This window comes from Pteropus alecto, unplaced genomic scaffold, assembly GCF_000325575.1.
Source record: "Pteropus alecto unplaced genomic scaffold, ASM32557v1 scaffold20, whole genome shotgun sequence".
In the NCBI taxonomy this organism is placed as follows: domain Eukaryota; kingdom Metazoa; phylum Chordata; class Mammalia; order Chiroptera; family Pteropodidae; genus Pteropus; species Pteropus alecto.
Genome location: NW_006436298.1, coordinates 17,144,271 through 17,153,740, shown reverse-complemented (window position 1 = coordinate 17,153,740; position 9,470 = coordinate 17,144,271).

Sequence of the window (9,470 nt, the reverse complement as noted above, 5' to 3'; positions counted from 1 at the left end):
GTGGTAAAAGGCCTAGATAATTGATTTTCTAAGGAAGGCATTGATAAATATACTTTATTTAGGTATATTTCACTTTCAGTCATTCTTTCATTAAGCCCTTAAAGTATTTGTATTATATATGCAATATTGAGCATAATTTTTGAAAGTTCAATCAAGGACAAAATAATTCCTATAGCTTACTGCTAATCCTAGGCCAGACTCCAGTCAATGGAGTCCTAACCCCCTTATCAAGTCCTGGCAAATAACCAGACACTTGAAACAGAGTAATACTTTCTTAAAGCATTAACTCTAATAAAGAGAGAGAAATATGGGTGATTCAAAAGGAGATTTTCCTTCAAACTCTGTTTTTAAAAAGTGATTTTCTATATCATTTCAAGCTAGCCTAGAGAACTCAAGACTATACAAAACAACATATTTTAAGATCTCTTTAGCCCAGGTTTATCAGCCTAGTATGAGACTTTAAAGAAAAAATTATAGATACTCAGGCCCTAGGGTCAGAGATTTTATGCATCACCACTTTGTCTATTTGGTTGCTTAGAAGATATGTGGCTACTTACTTTATTAAAATTAGTCACTTTGAATTCATTATCTGGCATCGTTCAACGACAAAATTCTATGCATCAGAAAAATGTCCACCAACCAATTAATGAATAACCAATTGTTATGTAGTCATGCAACTGAACACTTGAAGGAGATTTGGCAGAGAGTATAGTTTAGGGCAATGATCTTATATTATTTCCTTTATTCCTCAGTTTGACTATGCCAAGACTTAGGGTATCTGAAATCCCAGGATCCATCACCTACCGTCATAAGCAGACTCAACCAGGGCTCCAAAAGAGCATAGGTACTGTAATTTTTATATACGCTCTGATACGAAAAGGTTGGAGTGGTTTTACATAGTGTTGCTCATCAATAATTTCTACTTTTCCTTCTAGATACTTGGATTTGGGATAGCCAAATAAAACGTAGAACACTCAGTTAATTTCAAAATTCAGATAAATGACAAATAATATTTTAGTATAAGTATTTTCCAAAATATTGCATGGGACACATATATTCAAAATTATTAATTTTTATCTGAAATTTAAATTTAACTGGGAATTCTGTTTGTATCCAGCTTTAGTGAGGTATAATTGACAAATAAAATTATAAGATATTTAAAGTGTATATTTAAGATGATGATTCAATATCTGTATACATCATGAAAAGATTCCCCCACCCAGTTAACACGTTCATCACCTCACATATTTACTTTTTTTTTGAGGACATTTTTATTTGAGAAATATAGTACCTATGTTTGCTAACGATTTCACTTTTAAGGTTAGGTTTCTAAATATGTTTCACTTCTCTGGAAGATCTATCTCAAGCAATCAATTGTTTCTCAGGCAATTGATTACCTGAGACAGATTTCTTAGAGAAATCTTCCCCTAATGTGCAATCATGGAATCCTAAGATGTTGTAAAGAGTGATTTTGAATCATTATTTAGACAACAGCTGTCCAGGAAAGCTTCCCAGTGTAGATGAATATTTTGAATGAGTGAGCAATATGCCATTGTTTGTTTGTATGCTTACATTGAATTTTAGGAGGTTATTATTATCAGAGAATAACCTAAATTATTTGGACTAATAAAGGTTAGAAACCTTGGGATCCTAGACATTGTAGAATTACTATCATGACTAAAATTGCGCTTGGTATATAGTGATCCTGAATTTAAAGTAACAGATAGTTGCAATGATATGTGTATATGTGTGTGTGCACATGCATATGTGTATGTGCATACACATTTACATGTGTTTCAACCATATATGTAAACTATGGAGAACTGAACTTAGCCTGAGTTGGAATTTCTCAGTTGAGTATGATAAAAAAGGTAGATAAAGGTTTTGAGTATGATTGCAATAGAAGAATACATAGTTGTATTGGGCAGAGAGGGAAGTGGTATTAGGGACAGAAAAGGGGCTGCAGAAATCAATGAACTGCTGTTCTTGGTGGAGTCAAATGTAAAACAAATTTATGATATAATATTTAATGTACTGTAGCTTCTTATATGTTGTAAAAAATATGTTCCTTAAAAATCTCTCACAGAGTTATTTGAATTAATTGGATAGAAACAGGAAATTGAGAAAAAGAAGAAATATCACCTGGTTATTTTATGATGGAGGAGTGATTGAAAATAGGTCTTAAAATAAAGGCAGGATTCAGATAGTTTTAGGGAAGAGTGAAATACATTTCAAAGAGGGTATTCTGATCCAATCTCAGATGAGTCACTACCATTTAGCAAATCTTTTTTATTTCTCTTAATTTTTAATCAGTAGCCAGTTCAAAGTTTTACTCTCCTCAACTACTCATCCCATTCGATCTCACAAATAAATGTGTCTGTTTAACTGGAGACTTTCAGGTCAGTACTCTCTTAATTCATTTCTTTGCCAAAATACATCTACAACATTTACCATTTCTTCTTGCTAAATATTTATTATTTATGAAGATATATTTGAAATTCTGGATGATATGGATTTTCTAGAAAGATAAAATTCAACAAAATTTAATCCAGTAGAGAAAGTTTAAAGAGATCAAATAATCAAATGGCTACCTTTACAAAAAAAAAAAAAAAGCAAAACAAAAAAAACAACCCAGCGATCCTTATCTGGTTTCACAGGCAAATCTTATAAACTTGCAAAGATAACCACAACATTTTACATTATGCCTCTTGCAAGTGGTAGCATTACATTTCCTACCTGCTAAAACTATTTATTAATCTCCAGATTATTTTCCTGTTTTTCATAGTTTTGTCTGAACCTTTTTATTCAGTTACTTCATAGAAGAGTTAACCCCAGTCATTAATACAGAAGTGCACAGAGATTATATCATTTAATATCAAATTTATGGACCATTAGTACATATATACATTAGGAAACTGATTATTCAAAAAAAAACATAGCTATGCATCATTAGTATTCAATATAGGTACATATAATTGCAGGTTTTGTAGCAGTCTATCAACCTCTGCTATTTTTTAAAGAGCATACATATTTTTAGATGAAGTATTTGAATTCTTTTGTTCATATATAAATGAATTTAAATCATGAAATGTCATTAAGTTGCCAGAAATCTTTAGTTACTTTGGGTAAGTGGATTAGAAAATAAAGTTTAAAAACGTTCATTGTTACTTGACTAAATCTAAATATGACAACATGAAATAACTAATTTCTTAAAAGTTAATGATTTCACTATGTAACTCGTAAAAATAATGGTAGTAATAGACTTGTAATATTTTCACCAAATGTGTCTGAGCCATAAACTACAAGGCTTCAAAATACTAATTGAAAGAACATCCTTGAAGAGAGGATATAATAAAGAATATATCAAGGTGATTGCATGTGGTAGTGGGGACTTTACCCACCATAAAGTCTTTAGGATTCCAGATTTTAGAAGTTGAGAGAAAAAAATAAAATCCAAGAAATAGAGTTAAGAAATAGAAACCTGCTGAGGGTCAGAAAAATGTGGAGATAAGTAGAGAAGCATAGGTTGAGAAGCTGAGAAATTGGAAACAGTTACAAGATAGATATAGTGGGATAGCTCAGGTTCTAAACTTTTGGGCACTTTTCTCTTGGTGTTTTGATTACCTTCTCTTGTTGGCGAAGGAGAGATTGTGTGTGTGTGTGTGCGCATGTGTGTTCACATGCACGCGTGTGTGTGTGTGCACGTGTGTATAGATAGACATAGATAGTAGATACTTTTTAGTTTAGAACAATTTTATATTTATAGAAAAATTTCAAAGATAGGATATAATGTTCTTGCTATACTCCACACCCATTTTCCTTATTATTAATAGCTTACATTGGCATGGTACAATTGTCACAATTAATAAACCAATATTGATACATTCCTATTGACTAAAGTCTGTACTATATTAATATTTTTAAGTTTTTATCTAACCTTTTTCTGATCCAGGACTTCATACAAGAAAACACATTACATTTGACCATCATGTCTCCTTAGGCTACTCTTGGCTTTGAAGTTTTCTCAGATTACCTTTGATAACCTTGACAGTTTTCTTTTTTGTTATTATTATTTATACCTACAGCACCTGCTCTTCCTAGGTGGTTTCCCATCTAAGTACTAACCAGGCCTGACCCTGCTTTCCCATCTAAGTACTAACTAGGCCTGACCCTGCTTCCGAAATCAGACATTGGGCTTGTTCAGAGTGGCATGGCTGTAGACCATGGACCATGGCTCCACTGGGGTGTAAACCCAGAACCTTCTGCATGTAAAGCAGACATGCTAACCACTATATTATGGAACCATGTCCAACAGTTTTCAAGAGTATTGGTCAGATACTTCGTAGAATGTCCCTCAATTGAAATTTGTCAGATGTTTCTGTCGTGATTGAACTGGGTTATGTGCTTTTTTTTTTTTGCGGGGGGTGGGGGGAATATCATAAAGTGCAATGTTTTTTACATCATATAAAAGGTACACACTGTAGACATGACTTATCACTGTGGATGTTGGACTTGATCACCTGGCTGAGATAGTTTTTGACAGGTTTCTCCACTGCAAAGTTGCATTATTTTCCCCCTTTTCCATACTGTACTTTTTGGAAAAAAAGTCTCTACGTGCAGCCCACACTTGAGGGGTGGAGAGCTATGGTCTAGCTTCTTGAGAGTAGAATATGTACATATATTATTTGGAATTATTTTTCATGCAAGATTAGTCTCTTCATTTATTCAATCATTTATTTGTATTAGTATCAGCTCATCAATATTTTATACTGTGGGTTATAATACAATACTACTTTATTTTGTTCTTCAAATTGTTTCAGCTTTGGCCATCGGGAGCCCTTTCTGTTGGTTCCTTGTCTCTGTGACATCTTCTATTATATTGTGTGTGCATGTGTTCTAATGCTTCTCTACTTTCTGGCATGAGAATATGCTCCCAGATCATCTTATATATTTCCTGTCCCAGAATCAGCCAGTTCCCAAGTAGCCCTGGCTCCTTTAATTGGAGAATACAGAAACTATATACACATATAAAAATATTTTTATATGAAACAATCTATATATAAATTAAGTTAAACATTAGTCCATACTAATATTTCCAACTAGAATGATCTATATGGTAATAGACTGTAGTTGGACACACCTGTAAGAATATTTTCTTATAAGTCCTGCAATAAATCTGGTAATGATTTCTTAGGTATGACATACATTTATAAGAAGAAATAAGCTTTGTTTCTCTAATCAATTTTTATGTGAATACAAAATGTATTTGTTCTTATACTCTAAAACTTATTACTGCTTATATACAGCTTTGACTTAAATCATATAACCAGAAATTTCAAAACTATAAGAATATTAGAAAAAAAAAGAGAAAATTGAAATGAGAATAACATAGTGAGAAAAATTTGCTCACTAAGACTTTTTCTTTCCATCCTGTCTGATTATCTCTGATTTGAGAAACAGCAACCTACATTCAAAGAACATTACTTTGAGAATCAGAAAATCATGTTCTAGATTTATAATTTTATCTGTTTATTCAACTGTAAAATGAGATTATGTTCACGATGGTAACTAATTCCATATACTCTCACTGTTTACAAAGTTATTTCTGATCAGTTAAAAATTAATCTATTTGTTTTGAGAATGTTTTTAAAGATTATAGAACTTCATAGATTATTTGGGTGATGACTCAAACAGAAATCAAGCAAGACTGTAATACTAAACATCAAATTTCTTGGCCTCCTACAAGCCTTGGTCTTACTCAAAAGAATACTTAATTTATTATTATGTTGATAAAAAGTTTTATATCCTTAATTGGTTTAGTGATTTCCAAACAGTGAACAGCTTTACAATACCTTAACTGACCTTTTTATTATGAATGCTATTTGCCCATATTTTATCAGGCGTGTTTTGTTGCTGTCTGCACAGGTTTCTCTTGATGTTTTGCCAGCCCACAGTTAATGAGAATCAGCTTACTAACAATTTGGACTCTTAGGCCACCGTGACACTGCTAGTGACTCTATCAATCCAGACAGCTTGTTAATAGGTTCTCTTGTTTCCAAGCACATCTGTTTGCTTTTATCACATGAGAAACAATCTAGTTCACATCTGTGCCTTTTAATTAGCTAAAATAGCATAGATTCTAAACTAAATACAGTTAAACTACCAGAATTGTTCCATGTCAGCTAACTATGTCACTTTGATCAAAGACTTTCTAATGTCTAAATCACAGATTGATGAATGTAGAAAATAAAATTGCAATATCATGGTTGGTAGAAATGATACACATCCAGAAAATGCTGTACTCATGTTATTTAAAATCCATCTTATAAATTGCAATGAGATATTCTCATTCTTTATTAGTCAACCCATAAAGAAGCAAAAACAGTGATTCTTGCTTTAGAATGCCAACAAAAGACTGTCGAACTTTTTTTTTCTATGTTTTGATAAAATACTATAAATATCCAGAGAATTGGTAATGGTTTCTGTTTTCTGACATGTCATAGCATATTTTATCATCTAAAGAATATGTGAATACAACGCTCAAATTGTGTTCAATATCGGTTCAACTCTCAAGAAGGAAACTTCTTTAATATAAAAGAAACTTCAATTGGAAACCTGATGGATTTGTCTCACTTTGGGGATGTTCTATAATTTCTTTGATTGATTTTGCACATGTTTTTAATCATTCATAAGAAAGACTGCCCATTAGGATTACAATCAAAGTGTCAGACTGCATTATAGCAAATACCTACTTTCAAGATCTTACTGGTGTTTTAGTAACAAAACCTTTTTGTTATAGTTCAAACTGATCTGCTTTATAATAATTTCTATTCCACTGTTCCAATGACAGAATTAAAATGAAAAGGTATTACGCCGTGACACAGATCCAAACTTTTGACATTACGCATCTTGAGAAACACTACCCATCTTGAGAAAAGTTTATAAGAACATTTTTAATTGGAAATAATTTGCAACTTTTAACCGACTAAGACAATAATATGTTTCCTTTTAAAATTCAAATATATTTAGTGTCCTTCTGTCATTTAATAATATTCAGAATAAATAATTCCTTTACTTTTTTCACTTATTTATTGGTAATTTAAATAATGTAGTTGGATATATGAAGATTATGTATTAAAATTCTATTGGTACTAAAGAGTTAAAAATTTTTACCAGTATGTTCCTAGTTGCCACTAACACATTAATGTTATAAAACAAAGAAAACAAATTGGATAGTATTTCCTATTGTAGTCAGCAAGGCCTATCTAAGAAAAAAATGTCCAAGTGTGCCAAGTGCCAAGGGACTCCCTTATCTCCCTCCCCAAGATGCATTATAGCTTTCACTTCCCCCTAAGGTAGAGGACAGCAAAACCTAACAACATTTGCTGGACATACTTATGAATGTAGTCCTAAAATCCTTTTTGCCCCTTCTCTCCACTCTCTTGCATTTTACTTACTTAATCTCTTTCTTAATATTTAATTTTTTTTTCAAAAAGTAATTGAACATTACCTTTTTTGGTTCTCATTTAATAAACACTTATAAATATTCAACTATGCTGATTCTATTTTTGTATTCTTTTTTTTTTTTTTTTTTTTTTGCCTATAACTTGTTTAAAATGAGCAATTTCTTGGTAACTGCCTAAAAACACTAATAACTTTTTATTGGTTGATCTTACTAAATATGCTAAAGTAGGCCACTTTAAAATATCTTTCCTTTATAATATAAAGCAAATTAGGATTGTATCTAAACAGTTTTAAAAACAGTAAATTTAGATTCATCACATGATAGATATAGAAAATTTAAATACAGAGAGTTAGAAAGAAGAAAAATTTCACCCATATTCTCAATAATCAAGGGTTAAAAATTTTTATCATGTTTATGCCTGTCTGCCTAGTATTTTATATGCATTTGGTAAACAGATATGATACCCTATTAGTTAATGACTACTAATAATATTGCTTGATCTTTATATTAATTAAACTCTCATAAATATTTAATGTTGTAGATGGCATTTCTTTATTTGGCCTGAGTAAGATCACATTTTCCTGGGCTTCTTTCAAATCCTTTAGACATTTCTATTTGTCTCCAACTTCTCTATAGGATGATTAAGGTCAGAAATCACAGAACATGTATCTTGCCATATTCTCCTTCAAAAATCTCTGCAATTTCGAAATTATGGCTTTAGTCACAATCCATATGCCCAAAACTTTCCATCACCATGTGTAACCAACATTTATTTTCTGATATAGTGACTTTAAAATGCCTTCTAGCCTTCTCTACTAGAAATTGAGGTTTGTTTGTTTTTATTGTTGTTTACTATCCTCACTATTTCTCTTAACTGTAGTATTCTTCAACGTATGCCTTAATTTGGCTTACTTACATCCCTACTTCAAATCTGACCATTGAAGTCACTTCCTCAGAAAGGACTTTGTCATTTCTTCCTGTCCCATCCTTTCCTTTTTTCCCAAGCTCTATTCTAGATTGAGCCTCTGTTACACTATTTTATAGCACCTGACACTTTTATGTCTTTATATAAGACGATAAACTAGATGAAGGCTGAGATCATGTTTGACATAATAACTTTATTATGACATTTTCAGTTCTCGATATTTTATAAATTTGAGTTATTTTCAGGTAAATTTACACAAGATAAAGAAAGAAGCCAAAACCTTAAGGAAGGTAAGGCAGTTATTACTATTAATGTTTTACTGTAGTAGAGTAGGAATAAAATTGAGTTATGTTTGTATTCAAACCTGAATTCAGTGTTTTTCCTGAATATGATGAAATATTATATTGATCTTTAGAACATAAAAGCTGAATAAAAAGAATATCTTTTATAACTAATATGACCGTGACCAAGATACATATTTTAATAAATTTATACATTAAAATTTAACAATGTAATAGGTGAGGTCCCCACAGATTCATTCTTTTTTGTGGCCACAAATTTCATTGTGTTTTTAAAACAAAGTGGTATAGGATGCAAGTGCATTTTTACTGATTATTTTCCATCATTTTCTTTGGTTTACAGAGATAAATATAGATAGTAATAAAAGTCTTACAGAATGTAAACTTCATCCCTTTATAACTGATAAATGAAATTAAAAATTCTGAGAGTTATCTTAAGCAATCCATTCAATAGAATTCTCAAATAGTACAACTAACATTTAGTCATTCCATTATCTGCACAAAATACTTGTTTCCTTTTTTAAAAAATTTCATTTTTCACATTTTATTTTTTTTGTTTTCCCTTTCCTCCCGCCCCCCTCCCCACTAGAAACACTAGTCCAATTGTCCATGTTCATGAGTCTCTGTTTGTCCTGTTCCTTTGTTGCTTTTAGGTTTATATTTCACATATAAGTGATATCATGTGATTTTCAACCTTTTCTGTCTGGTTTATGTCACTTAGTATGATTATCTTAAGGTCCATCCATGTTGTCACAAATGGCAGTATTTCATCTCTTCTTAT